Source organism: Triticum aestivum, chromosome 2D (assembly GCF_018294505.1).
Source record: "Triticum aestivum cultivar Chinese Spring chromosome 2D, IWGSC CS RefSeq v2.1, whole genome shotgun sequence".
In the NCBI taxonomy this organism is placed as follows: Eukaryota; Viridiplantae; Streptophyta; class Magnoliopsida; order Poales; family Poaceae; genus Triticum; species Triticum aestivum.
In genome coordinates this window covers 293,903,469-293,916,861 of record NC_057799.1, presented here as the reverse complement: position 1 = coordinate 293,916,861, position 13,393 = coordinate 293,903,469, and positions in this window count along the sequence as shown.

The following is a 13,393-nucleotide window of genomic DNA, read 5'->3' as shown; positions in this document are numbered from 1 at the left end:
GCGCCGCCGCCCTCCGGCCGCTCCTCCTCCGCCTCTCCTCCCTCCGGCCGGCCGCCGCCTCCCTCTCCTCTCCCGTCGCCGGCGAGAGCTCGAGCCCGAGATCCGATCTGGTTTGACCTCGAGGTTGACTTTCCCGTATCCCGAAATTCTCCAAGTCTTTATATTTTACAGCATGTGCCCATGTTCATAGCATCGTAACTCTCTGCATATAGTTCTGTATCGTGCGTGTAATATGTCAAATTGTTCGTCTCCTGATGCTCCACATTTTGTTCAATTGCACCATGTTCATTTGTGTCCATCTTGATGCCCAAATCTCTGGTGCAAGAGTGCTAGTTGTTGTTATCTGCTGTTACTTAGCAGAACTTGGAGATTTGTTATTTTTGTATCATTTAATCTGTGCATCTTATGGGCATGAGCTCTACATGTGTTTTGTTTTATGCCATACCATATTTCCAGTGGTGTATGCGGTGTATTTTTGTGATCTCTGTGGTGACTAGCACAAGCATGCAAACTAGGCTCGGTAATGTTTCTGATTTCAGGGACAAGTGATTTCTCTGTCTTTGTCTGCTGTTATTTGGTTGCCATGTAAACTTGATGCTACAGAGAGATCCATGCATATTTTGGAGATGTTCAGTAAGGATGTTTTATAGATATTGCTGTAGTGGATCCACTCCTGCACTTGTTTGCAATTATGGAGGGCCACAAAATGACTCAATCTTGCTCTACTTTTGCTATAAAATATTTCTGGCAGATTGTTTACGTGTTATTCAATTTTGCCAAGCTTGTTGTAGTTGTTCCATTCATGCTATGCTTTTGTCCTTGCCACGGATAGCTTCATAAACATGCCATCTTGCTGTAGGTATGCTTTTTTTGTCATGCATTGCTTTGTGGTGAGTGCATCAAGCTCACCAAGATGCCTTCATATTATTGTTTCTGCCATGCTCTGTTTTCTGCTAAGTCTGAAACCTGATAACGAAACTTGCTATGTTTACATGGTTGTCATCATATCTTCTGTTCCTTCTTGGCTTATGGTCAGTAAGGGACTTTTGTCATATGCATTTAGTAGAATACTTTCATGCCTTGTTTTGCTACGTTAACTTCCTGTAGCATGTTGATTTCGTGCTCTGAACATTGCTACCTGATGCTGTTTCAGACAAGTCTGTGAACCTGTTATCTTTTGCACTTTTTCCATGCTTGTTTGAACCTGCTGTGGTGTGATCTAGCCGTAGCTCATTGTTCATCTTTTGTCAAGCATATCCTGTAGATTACCACCATATGCTTTGTTGCTATGTTGGAGTGCTGTAGCTTTGCTACTTGTTGCATTTTAAGTGCTATCGTGTTGTTAATCGCAGATTCGTGTCATTCTTGTTTTGCTTGCCATTTGCAAACCGTGCATCCGTTTCCGGCGATCTTTATATCGATTTCAACCGAAATCATCTCATCTTTCCAGTGGCATGCTTGGTTTGCCAAGTTACTTCCTTAATCATCATTTTCCTTCCGGAGCACGCATACGCATCGCATATCACATCTCGCATATCATACATGTTTTGCATCATGTTGCTTGTGCATTTCTCGTGATTTATTGTGGTTCCTCTGCTTGTGTTCTTGTCTTGGGTAGAGCCGGGAGACGAGTTCGTGAACGAGGAACCTGTCGAGTACGCTTACGAGGATCAAGCTTTCGACAACTCTGAGAACCTTGCAGGCAAGATGCCACCCCTCGAAATCACTTCTATCTTTGCTTTGCTAGTTGTTCGCTCTATTGCCATGCTGCGCTACCTACCACTTGCTATATCATGCCTCCCATATTGCCATGTCAGCCTCTAACTATCCTTTCCTAGCAAACCGTTGATTGGCTATGTTACCGCTTTTGCTCAGCCCTTCTTATAGCGTTGCTAGTTGCAGGTGAAGTTGAAGTTGGTTCCATATTGGAACATGGATATATTGGGATATCACAATATCTCTCATTTAATTAATGCATCTATATATTTGGTAACGGGTGTAAGGCTCGGCCTTATGCCTGGTGTTTTGTTCCACTCTTGTCGCCCTAGTTTCTCTCATACCGGTATTATGTTCCTTGAATTTGCGTTCCTTACGCGGTTGGGTGATTTATGGGACCCCTTTGACAGTTTGCCTTGAATAAAACTCCTCCAGGAAGGCCCAACTTTGGTTTTACCATTTGCCACCTAAGCCTTTTCCCCCGGGTTATCGCGAGCCCGAGGGTCACCTTTATTTAAACCCCCGGGCCAGTGCTCCTCTGAGTATTGGTCCAACCTGTCAGTCGCCGGTGGCCACCAGGGGCAACTCTGGGCTCGCCTATCGGAAGCTTGGACAATCCGGTGTGCCCTGAGAACGAGATATGTGCAGCTCCTATCGGGATTTGTCGGCACATTCGGGCGGCTTTGCTGGTCTTGTTTTACCATTGTCGAAATGTCTTGTAAACCGGGATTCCGAGACTGATCGGGTCTTTCCGGGAGAAGTTTTATCCTTCGTTGACCGTGAGAGCTTATGATGGGCTAAGTTGGGACACCCCTGCAGGGTATTATCTTTCGAAAGCCGTGCCCACGGTTATGAGGCAGATGGGAATTTGTTAATGTCCGGTTGTAGAGAACTTGTCACTTGACCCAATTAAAATACATCAACTGCGTGTGTAGCCGTGATGGTCTCTTCTCGACGGAGTCCGGGAACTGAACACGGTTGAGTTATGCATGACGTAAGTAGGAGTTCAGGATCACTTCTTGGTCATTTCTAGTTGACGACCGTTCCGTAGCTTCTCTTCTCGCTCCCTTTTGCGTATGTTGGCCACCATCTATGCTTAGTGCCTGCTGCAGCTCCACCTCATTACACCATCCTTTCCTATAAGCTTAAATAGTCTTGATCTCGCGGGTGTGAGATTGCTGAGTCCTCGTGACTCACAGATTCTACCAAAACAGTTGCAGGTGCCGACGATGCCAGTGCAGATGATGGGATCGACCTCAAGTGGGAGTTCGATGAGGAACGTGGTCGTTACTATGTGTCTTTTCCTGATGATCAGTAGTGGAGCCCAGTTGGGACGATCGGGGATCTAGCATTTGGGGTTATCTTATTTTCATTTGGATCTTGACCATAGTCGGTCTATGTGTGTATTTTGGATGATGTATGAATTATATTTATGTATTGTGTGAAGTGGCGATTGTAAGCCAACTCTTTATCCCATTCTTGTTCACTACATGGGATTGTGTGAAGATGACCCTTCTTGCGACAAAACCACAATGCGGTTATGCCTCTAAGTCGTGCCTCGACACGTGGGAGATATAGCCGCATCGTGGGCGTTACACAGCAGCCAGGCCCGCATCTGCCAAGACTCCACCGCCGTTTCCATGCAGCTGCCAGCCCAACCAGCTGTGCAGGCACCTGCGTGGTGAGGTGCGGCTTCCAGGCCAACTCAGCAAACACCTGCGTGGTGGCATGCAGATCTTCGTGAAGACCCTACCACCATGCCATCTCAGTAGCCTGCCAGCCTACGTGGTGCTGCATGCCTCGTCGGCCTGGACGCGTGTCGGAGCAAGACGGAGAGGCGACGAACGGGATGGGCCTCGTTGCCGTCCCCAATAAGGCAACGGGACACCTAAGAAGCACATTTAATGCCCCTTGTCTCGTAATGACATGCGATAATCTTGTACACTGTACACCTTTCCACCTCCTGTGTGCCACTGTGGCAACCCCTTTTGACTATAAAAGGAGGCCCGAGGCGTCCATGAGGAGGATTCGGATCTTTGGGACTACGCACGCACCGTAGCTAGTTCGAGAGCTCAAGAACACTCAAATATACACCAAAGCAGGACTAGGGTTTTACGCATCCTCGCGGCCCGAACCTTGGTAAATGATCTTTGTGCTGGCTCCTAGACCTGCTCTTTGCACAACCCCTGCGCCGGTCAACCGTAGAAGGGATCCCAATGATTCCATAGGTGTCGTTTCCACCGACATCTTTGGCGCGCTAGGTAGGGGGCGCGGTGGTGTAAATCTGGTCTAGCAGTTAGTTTAGCAGTTCTTGATCACCATAGCTCCAAGGCAGAGGACGACCGAGCGAGCGGCGTCATTTGTGGACATGTTGAACTCTCATACGGCGACAAAAAAGCTAAGTCACGTGAAATCTTGGTTATTTTCACTTATATAAGGATGTCCTCCCCGAGAGATCTCGTTCTTTGGATGGGAAACCTGCACGCGATGGGACCCTTCCGCTATAGGCAACACCCTTGTTTCTGTCTCGAGCCTGCTAGACAGTTCATGCGGCCGCGCCGGCGGCGGCGAGGTGGCCTACCCATTGCCAGCTGCGCTCTTGTCCTGCTTCGAGTCTGCTCGACAGTTCATGCGACCGCGCTGGCGGCGGCAAGGTGGCTCGCCCGGCAGCAAGCGCCTTTCTGGCAGGGTGCTAAGGATCCGTCCTCAAAGCACCAAGGCATGGGTTTACGTGCCGGCAGCCTTATCTCGACAAGCGTAGGGTACGAACATACAAAGGAAGATCTAACGGGAAGATGGCATGCATGATATTAAAGTGTTGCAGAGTTATATTACATCGACTGTTGCTGCGGTTCTAACTAAAGATAAAAATTGTCTTGGTCATGAACCTGCAGCGGCGATAAGAAACAGGGTGCCTAATCCCGGCGCTGGCCCTCTACCCTCCGAACTCCATCGACGCGGTTGATGATGGGCTCAATACGCTCCTCGAGCACTGCGAGGTCCGCATCCTCCGGCAAGCTCTCCAGCGCGGCGTCGAAGTCGAGGTTGGGGTTCCAGTACGCCACCTTGGCGAGGACCTTGGTCACGACACCCCGACAGAGCCTCCGGGCCTCATTGGCCAGAGAGGCCTCCCGGTTGGAGCGGAGCTGCTCCAGGGCTCTAATGACCCTCTCAAAGAACAGGGTCAGGTTGGAGTTGGGACTCAAGTTCGGCTCCGGGGCGTACCTCATATTCGACATCCCCGTGGTAGCCAGCTGCGTGGTGGTGCTGTCGGCGACGGTGGCGAGGTGGCTGAGCCAGAGGTTCTCGCCCTTCACGTAATCCTTGTGGCTGGCGGCGTCGTTCTTCCACAGCTGCTTCTCGTCCTCCAGGGCTATGGACAGGGTCTCCCCCCGGGTCTTGACCTCCGAAAGCGTCCCCTCAAGACCCTCCAGCTTCAACATCAGGTCTTTGATGGAGTCGTTGGCCTTGGAGAGCTGCTCAGCCTTGCCGAGGACTGCGGCCTGTGCCTCAACCAGAGCACCGTTGAGCGTGTCCTTCTCCTTGGTCAGCTTCAGGATCTGGTCCTTCAGCCCATCCCGCTCGACCTCCAGCTCCTTCACCTTGCCGGCCTGGACCTGGGCCTGAGCATTGAGTGCCTCCTTGTGCCTCTGCTCCAGCTCCTGGGTCCGCTGCACGACAAGCTTCTCCACCTCCTCGTCCTTGCCGCGGAGTGTTGCGGCGAGCTTCTCCTCACGAGCGGCAAGGTCCTCCTCCTGGGAGTTTAGCTCAGCCCGGTGCTGGTGCCGAGCAGCCTCGTCCTTGGCGGCCTGCTCCCTCGCCAGCTCCTGGGCCTTCTCGATGTCGGCCTACTTCATGACAAGCTCCAGCTTGCGCTTGGCCAGCACATCCTGGGCGGCCTTCAGTTCCTTGTGGGCCTCGCGGAACCAAGCCTGCGTCTCGGCAACGCGCTCCTTGAGGTCCGCCTCCCCCTTGTCCACCAGCGCCATCCTGGACTTGGCCTTGTCCAGGCGGGCGCGGTGAAGCTCCTGGAGCTTCTGGAAGTTAGCGCTCATGGCCTGGAGGAGCCGCTCTTCCTGGGAACCACCGCCACCAGCGCTCGGTTCGTCAACAACTTCAAGCCCGGCAGCGGCGAGCACCTCGTCATCGAACACCTCCCCCTCGGTGGCCGCCCCTGGGAGGTGGACGAATAGGTCGTCGCTCACCTTCAGGTACCTTCCCGAGCCAGAGGCAGCGAAGGAGGAAGGTTGGTCGTCGACCGCCCCCTCCTCGGCAGCGGCCTTGCCGGCCTCCCCGGCGGGCCCCTTGCCGATCTCCTCTGCAGACCCCTTGGCGGCCTCTTCAGCGGCATTCTGGGCGTCCTCCTCGGTGGCAACCTTGTCGGCCTCGACCGCGGCGTCCCTGGAGACCTCCTCAATGACGGTGTCAACGTCCTACGGGTCCGCCGGGGAAGGATGTGGACGCCGAGAAGGGGAGTGAGGCGAGGCCAAGACCAAGATTCCAAAAAGAAGAAGAACGAGCAGGGACAAAAGGCAAATAACTCACCCGTGCCAGGCTGGGAAGAAGTGGCACCCTCCCCACCAACATTCGGTGCCGGGATGGAGCCACCAGCGCCCAGGTTCTCCTCCTCCTCCTCCTCCATGCGCATGGGCTCGGTGCTTGGCGCCCTTGCCGGGGACGCCCCTCGGGACGGCGTGGTTGATGGGGGCGGCGTGTTGGGGGTGGTCCTCAGTGGCTCCTCCTGCTGCCATCCTCCTCCTGCAACCACGGCAAGGTCAGCGCCAAGAGATCATACCCCAACGCACATCGATAGGGGGCGAGTGATGAACACACGCTGGGGGCTGCGCCGGGGGCTGCTATCCGGGCTGCTCTCCACCACCAGCGGCATGCTTGAGGTACCCGTCGGGGGCTGGCCGACCGTCGAGACCCTGGCCCTCTTCGCCACCCTCTGGGCCAGCGTCTTGACATCCCTGCAAAAATGAAAACAAGTCAAGAAAAGCGGCGCGATATGAGGGGACAGGGATGACAGAAGACAAGATACTTACTCATCCTCTGCCTCCTATTCCGCTGCCTTGCTCTTCCTCCTTGGGCTCAGAGACCCAAGGTCGAAGACGACCTCCGTGTCGACATCCGCGGGAGGAAGGGAAGCGGGTGGTGTCCGAGGACGCTTGGACGAAGAAGAGGCAGTCGCCTTCCTCTTCGCCACCGCGGCCTTCACCACCTTCTTCGCTGTCGCGGCCCTCGTCAGGTGCATCGAATCCCCCTGGATCTCTTGCTGCTGCTCGGTCCTACCGGGCCGCACCCGCTCGCTAGAGGTGGCCCGCCGTAGGACGCGCCTTCTCTCCAAGGCTGGAGGGTCGTCAGCCTCGGCCTCCTCCTCGGTCGACTCGTCGACCACGTCTTCAATGAGAGGGGCCCCGCTGTCGGCACAACTGGCCTCCCCAGCGGACTCCGCCCACCCATCAAGCTCCTTCTCCTCCGCGGCAGCCTCGGCCTCGTCCTCCACGTGGTCGGCGCTGCCAGCCTCCTTGGCGAGCTCCGCCTCCGCCGCCCTGGCGACAATGTAGTCCAGCTCCACTTGGCTGGTGTCCTGGATGAGCAATGGCTCAGCATGGACGTACTTCTCCGACAGCTTGTCGAAGAACTCCTGCACCTGATCCGCCCCTGGCTCGGCCTAGTTTTGGTCGAGCCCGTGCATGTTGAAGTCCGGCATCATGGCGATGATGTCGTTTCGGCGAGAGTTGTTGCTTAGTGGGACCACTCCCGCCGGCAGCATAAACAAGGGCCCCTTGACGACCTTGCCGGCCTTCGCGGCGTTGCCGGACCTCTCGGCCCTGTCGTCGTGGTACACGTCGAGCTGAAAAAGCCTCTGGCGAAGGTGGGTGTGCCTCATCACCGTGAAGTTGTGGTCCAAGCCAGGGCGAAGCCTCATGATGTCAGCCGTGTTCCTGAAAAGCCAGGCCGGCCTCCCCTTGTTATGCAGTGGAGCGATTCAGCGGCGAATGAAATCCGCCCCAATCATCTCAAGGGTTAGCCCGGCCATGGTGAGGCGGTGAATCCTAGTGGTGGCAACCGTGAGCTTCTCATCATCGGCGTCGACATTGCTCCAACCAACTCTGTGAACCGGCGGCGCCTGGCGAACCCGGCAAAATTCCTGCGGGTCCTCCTCCACAATCCAGCACCATCGACCCCGCCACTCCTCCCACCTCTCCTTTTGGGCGCCCTGCGAATATGTCCCCTTTCCCTGGCTCCTTGGGATCCAGGCGACACAACCGGAAATCGCGCCTCCCTTTTGGATACGAGGATAGAAGTAGTGGCGGAAAAGCGCCGTGCTAGGATGCACTCCGGCGAAGCCCTCACAGAGATGGGTGAAAAGCGCCATGCACGCCACGACATTCAAAGTGAAATCCAGAAGGTGGAAGCCGTAGGTGTGCATGATGTCATTGAAGAAATCAGAGAAAGGAGGGCAGAGCCCGCAGGAAAAGTAATCAACGAAGAAGGGATACCGATTAGGGCCAGGCTCGGCGAAACCGGCGGGGATGATGCGCGTGGCAGGATGCCCCTTCATCTTGCACCCCCACAGGGGCTTGAAGTAGTCCCGGAGGTGGATCGCATCGACCGTCGACGGAAAGTAGGCGAGCTGCATCTGCCGCACTGCCAACTCACTCTCCGGCGCCTCCCTCTCCCCGGCATCCTTGGCCGCTCCCTTGCCCCTGCTAGTTTTGGGTGCCATGGCAGCTGGAGGAGGGGCGAAGAATCAAGAGCAATAGGGGCGGCGGCGGTGACCGAAGGCAAGAGCTCGAGGAAGCAGAGGGAAGGGACGGCGGTTCCGAGATTGGAGAAGGCACGGAGGGTAAATGGGCATCGCGCCTGCGGTTTCTCCTTTTTATGGGGAAGGTGTGGGCCGCCTCGTTACCATTTACTGCGATGTGACAAATGAGGCAGGAACCGCCACACATGTGACCCCCACGTCACACACAACCCTCCACGACGCGTATTCAACGCGGGTCGTGGGGAAGCGCAACGAGCGAGGGAATTACCTGGTAAAACTCCGCCCCGCCTGCCCGCGCACCGTTCTGGGCCTGGCCCAACAACGCATTGCGCTTATGTGTGGCCCAGGCCTGGGGGCTCCTGTCGGTGTACAAAACTAGGGGCCCTTTTTGTACCCCTCTACTTGTGCACGGGCAGTCAGAGCCGTGCCCGCGGCCACACTAAGTAGGGCAGAGGAAGGCACAAGACGGGCAAGGCAACGCCAAGACCAAGAAACACAAACAACAAGAGGGCGAGGTGGACTCCCCCGGCGAGGCTCTTGCTGGGGTGGCCTCCGCGGCCCCGACAAGAGCCTTGCCGGGGCACTTGCCCAACGCCAGCAGGGTGCACCACCCTTGAGCCCAAGGGTTCCGACACCGCCAACAACCACATTGGAACTGAGGCTCGGGAGGCACCTCCGTGGTGGCGTGCAGATCTTCATCAAGATCATAAACACACAAGATCAGGTGAGGACCAGAAGACGACGATCCTCGGCAAGATCCTTGCCGAGGAAACCCACGAGACCCCCGGCAAGATCCTTGCCGGGGACGACCGCGATGCCATGGCAAGACCCATGCCGGGGCCCCGGCAAGGCCCTTGCCGAAGACACCTACAGGTCCGCAGCTAGGCCCGCGTCTGCCAAGACTCCACCGCTGTTCCCATGCAGCTGCCAGCCCAACCAGCTGGGCAGGCACTTGCGTGGCGACGTGCGGCTTCAAGGCCAACTCAGCAAACACCTACGTGGTGGCATGCAGATCTTTGTGAAGACCCTACCACCACACCATCTCAGCAGCCAGCCAGCCTACATGGCGCTGCATGCCTCATCGGCCTGGACGCGTGTCGGAGCAAGACGGAGCGGCGACGAACGGGATGGGCCTCGTTGCCATCCCCAATAAAGCAACGGGACACCTAAGAAGCGCATTTAATGCACCTTGTCTCATAATGACAGGCGATAAGCTTGTACACTGTACACCTTTCCACCTCCTGCGTGCCACTATGGCAACCCCTTTTGACTATAAAAGGAGGCCCATGGCATCCATGAGGAGGATTCGGATCTTTGGGACTACGCACGCACCGTAGCTAGTTTAAGAGCTCAAGAACACTCAAATATACACCAAAGCAGGACTAGGGTTTTACGCATCCTCGCGGCCTGAACCTGGGTAAACGATCTTGGTGCCGGCTCCTAGACCTGCTCTTTGCACAACCCCGCGCCCGCCAACCGTAGAAGGGATCCCAGTGATTCCATAGGTGTCGTTTCCACCGACATACTATAGTACTATAGTTTTGTTGTTTCGCACGATCCATCGATACAAACCCGATTAAACAGGAAAGGGCAGGATTTTTCCCGCGCTGTAGATGATACTGGCCATACATTTCAAACGCAATTTTAATGTATGTAAACTGAATAACTAAGTAACAATATGATATCTAGTAAAACTAAAAACACATATGATTTATTGTTTTAGAGTATAGTAGTTGTGCTGTATTGCATAGTTGTTAGATGTAACATGCGAGAACATGTAGAGATGTAGTTTTGGAGGGCCTATAGAGAGAAAAGCGTAATATGGTCACCGGACTTCAGAATACGCTCATTACGGTCACTATATACATTTTGCGATGATTATATGGTCACTTGATCACCGTTCAGCATCGGATTGCACTCTGTTGACCGGCCAAATAGTCTGCGTGGCACCATGTTGACTAGTTAAATTGACCGTGTTCCTTGTGGGTCCCACCTGTCAGTTCGCATAGGAAAAAGGTCAGATAAACACAAATTTATGCAGGCACGACAAGACTCCAACACGTGCGCGGGAACCACCTGGTTGTGTATGTGTCTGTCAGGGCCTGATGTGTGCGCATGCACGTGTAGGTTGAGCACTTGAGCATGAGAGTGTGTGTTGGTCATGTGGTGTGTGCATGCATGCGTGCGTGTGTGTGCGTGTGAGTGTTGCGTGCGTGCGTGGCTGCGGGTGTACGTGTGAGTGTTGCGTGCGTGCGTGGCTGCATGCGTTCGTGTGCGTGTTGTGTGCATGCAGTTCATGTGCATGCGTGCGTGTGTGTATAATCACCACACCAACTCCTGTGTGTTAAAGCAGACGACTCATCATACCAATACAAGTCCACCTTGTCTGTGTGCCTGTGGTCATGACTTCGAGCCACCATCCAATATTTTTTTGTCGTTTGTTTTCATTCTTACTAGAAAGATGCCCGTGCGTTGCATGTAACATCAAGATGCATTTGTATGACTAGTTTATCTTGTGAGAGAAAAGGATGAATGAGGGAAGGCCTTATTTGCAAATGTGGAGAGGTGTGTGGGGTACCTTTTTGCAAAATTGCCATAGTTTCCTTCCTATCCGTCAGATATAGAAAGATGAAAGATGAAACATGCATGAATGTGTCGGGGGCGTATGTGTGCGTACGTGAAAGGGGCATAGAGGGGGTGTATGCGATAGAGAGAGATGCTCTTCATTTCTCTTTATTATGACTAACTTTATATATAGTATAAACATATAAAAATTCACAGTGCAGAATAAATATCATTGTGGGCACCATGCAATGCAAATTAACGTTCATACTCCTCCATATAACTTTGTAATGTTGTATATATGTAGAAATTCTAAAATAAGTTTTTGGCCACACTTTATTCAAAAAGAATGTTGTATGCGAAATAAACGTGAAGAGAGGGCTTTTTAGATAGATGGGGTACGTGATGTAACATGTGTGAATGTGTAGTTGATGTATTTGGTAGGGCCTAGAGAGGTATTTGGGTGTATTATGTATTCGAGAGAGGCATGGATAGAGGGGTCGGTGGTGGGAGGGGGCGTGGGAGAGATAGCACGACAAATGAGAGAGGTCTAGAGTGAGAGAGAGATGAATATGATGTCACGGCGAGAGATTCCCTTGGGTGTGTATATGCAAGGGGGAGGGGATAGAGGCACGAGGAGAATTTTTTTGTGTGGTGTCTGTGTTGGTATGTGTGGGTGTGAGAAGATAACGAGACCTGGGGGCAGAGGGTGTGTCACCGCATGAGGTCCGGTGGGCTGAGGTGAAGCCCTTGGTTCGGGTCCGTCCTGCGCCACATTGGTCGGGCCGTGACGCATTTAGGGAGACCCATGGATGACTAGGCATACAAGACAAAGGTAGCAGAATCATGAAGGACTCTGTGTCCATTCACAAAGCCGGCTAGGATTTGTAACCCTAGGTCCTCGGACTAACGTAACCCCTTATCTCTGATATTACTATTCATCCAACCTAATTTTAAGGGGCATCCTACATAATGCTCTGCTAGAATCATACTCATCGATTAGGAAGAGAGGTGTGAGACAATGCGTGAGAGACATGCCTAAATATAATGTGCGTACAGGAGACACATAGGCATTTCTATGTATATAGAAATGGGTCGATGGGTATTGTGTGTGTATGCTTGTGAGAGGAAGAGTGCTTGTGATAAAGGTTAGTGAAAACAGTCGCAAATGGTTACGAGAGGGAGGGAGGGTCATATCGAGAGCATGTCTGCGAGAAAGACACCTCGGGAGAGAGTGTGTGAGCATGTGCGAGAGACCACCGATGGAGAGTGAAACTACACGTAAAAGACTGATGTACACATTGATTAAAGATATAAATTGTATCCAAATATTAGGATGGGATCATGATATTTGCAATTTGCGTAAGGAACGGTCATTGTTCCATCAGACATCTAGATTCTATCGAATTTGAGCATGTCTATGTTATTTTTTGACATAATTGATCCACATAGTTAGTATTTTGAACTCCAGACAATGCATCGCTTTAGCAATCGAATATAAACGTGAGTATAGTTCATGTTGTGTGTGTAAAGCACATTATACATACGGAAGTTACACAATGAAGCTAGCTATGAACTAGCATACACTTGAATTCAACTTAAGGTGGTTTAAAAAATTCGAATTCAACATGAATTCCATTCAATTATTTGAATTCAATATCATGGCATTTGTAAATCATACCTAAATTATGGGGGCACCAATCTTTGCTCTGCTTTTGTACATAGTAGCATATATAGTGATGTACAAAATAGATTCAAATTTAGCTCCTCCATTCCAAAGTAATCGTAGTTATAGGAGTTTCAAGTGTCAAAATTTCAAAAAGAAGCGGATAATTTAATGAGGTTTTCAAATATACAAGGTCAAATTTAACGTTGTCTATTTAGGTCAATCCTCAAAGTTCAAGAGTACTTTAAACGTGAATGCTTCTATTTCAAAATTTTGAATGAAGCGCCAAAAGAGCCTCTACTCGCCCGAAACCGCACGAGACCAATGTTTGGTAGTAGAAGGAAATTACTTTTCTAACTCCGACCCATGAAACTTACCGGCCCGACGTAAAAAAGGTCTAAACCGGGGTAGGTGATTGCTTCATCTAGACGCCACACAACCACCTCCGAAAAACATTCATACACAATGGCTGCCTAAGCACACATGTGTGCGGCCAAAATCGCTCCCGCCCACTATTTGGGACACCTGGGATGACCATCCTACCCCCGACCCGTAGTAGGTCCGAAATTTAAGAGGGGGGCAAAGTTTGTACTTTCCCCAAATTTCAAACAAGCGCGTCCCATCTGTTCAAAAAAGCCAAAAACAAGCGCGTCCCACACCGAAACATGGTTCTCCCT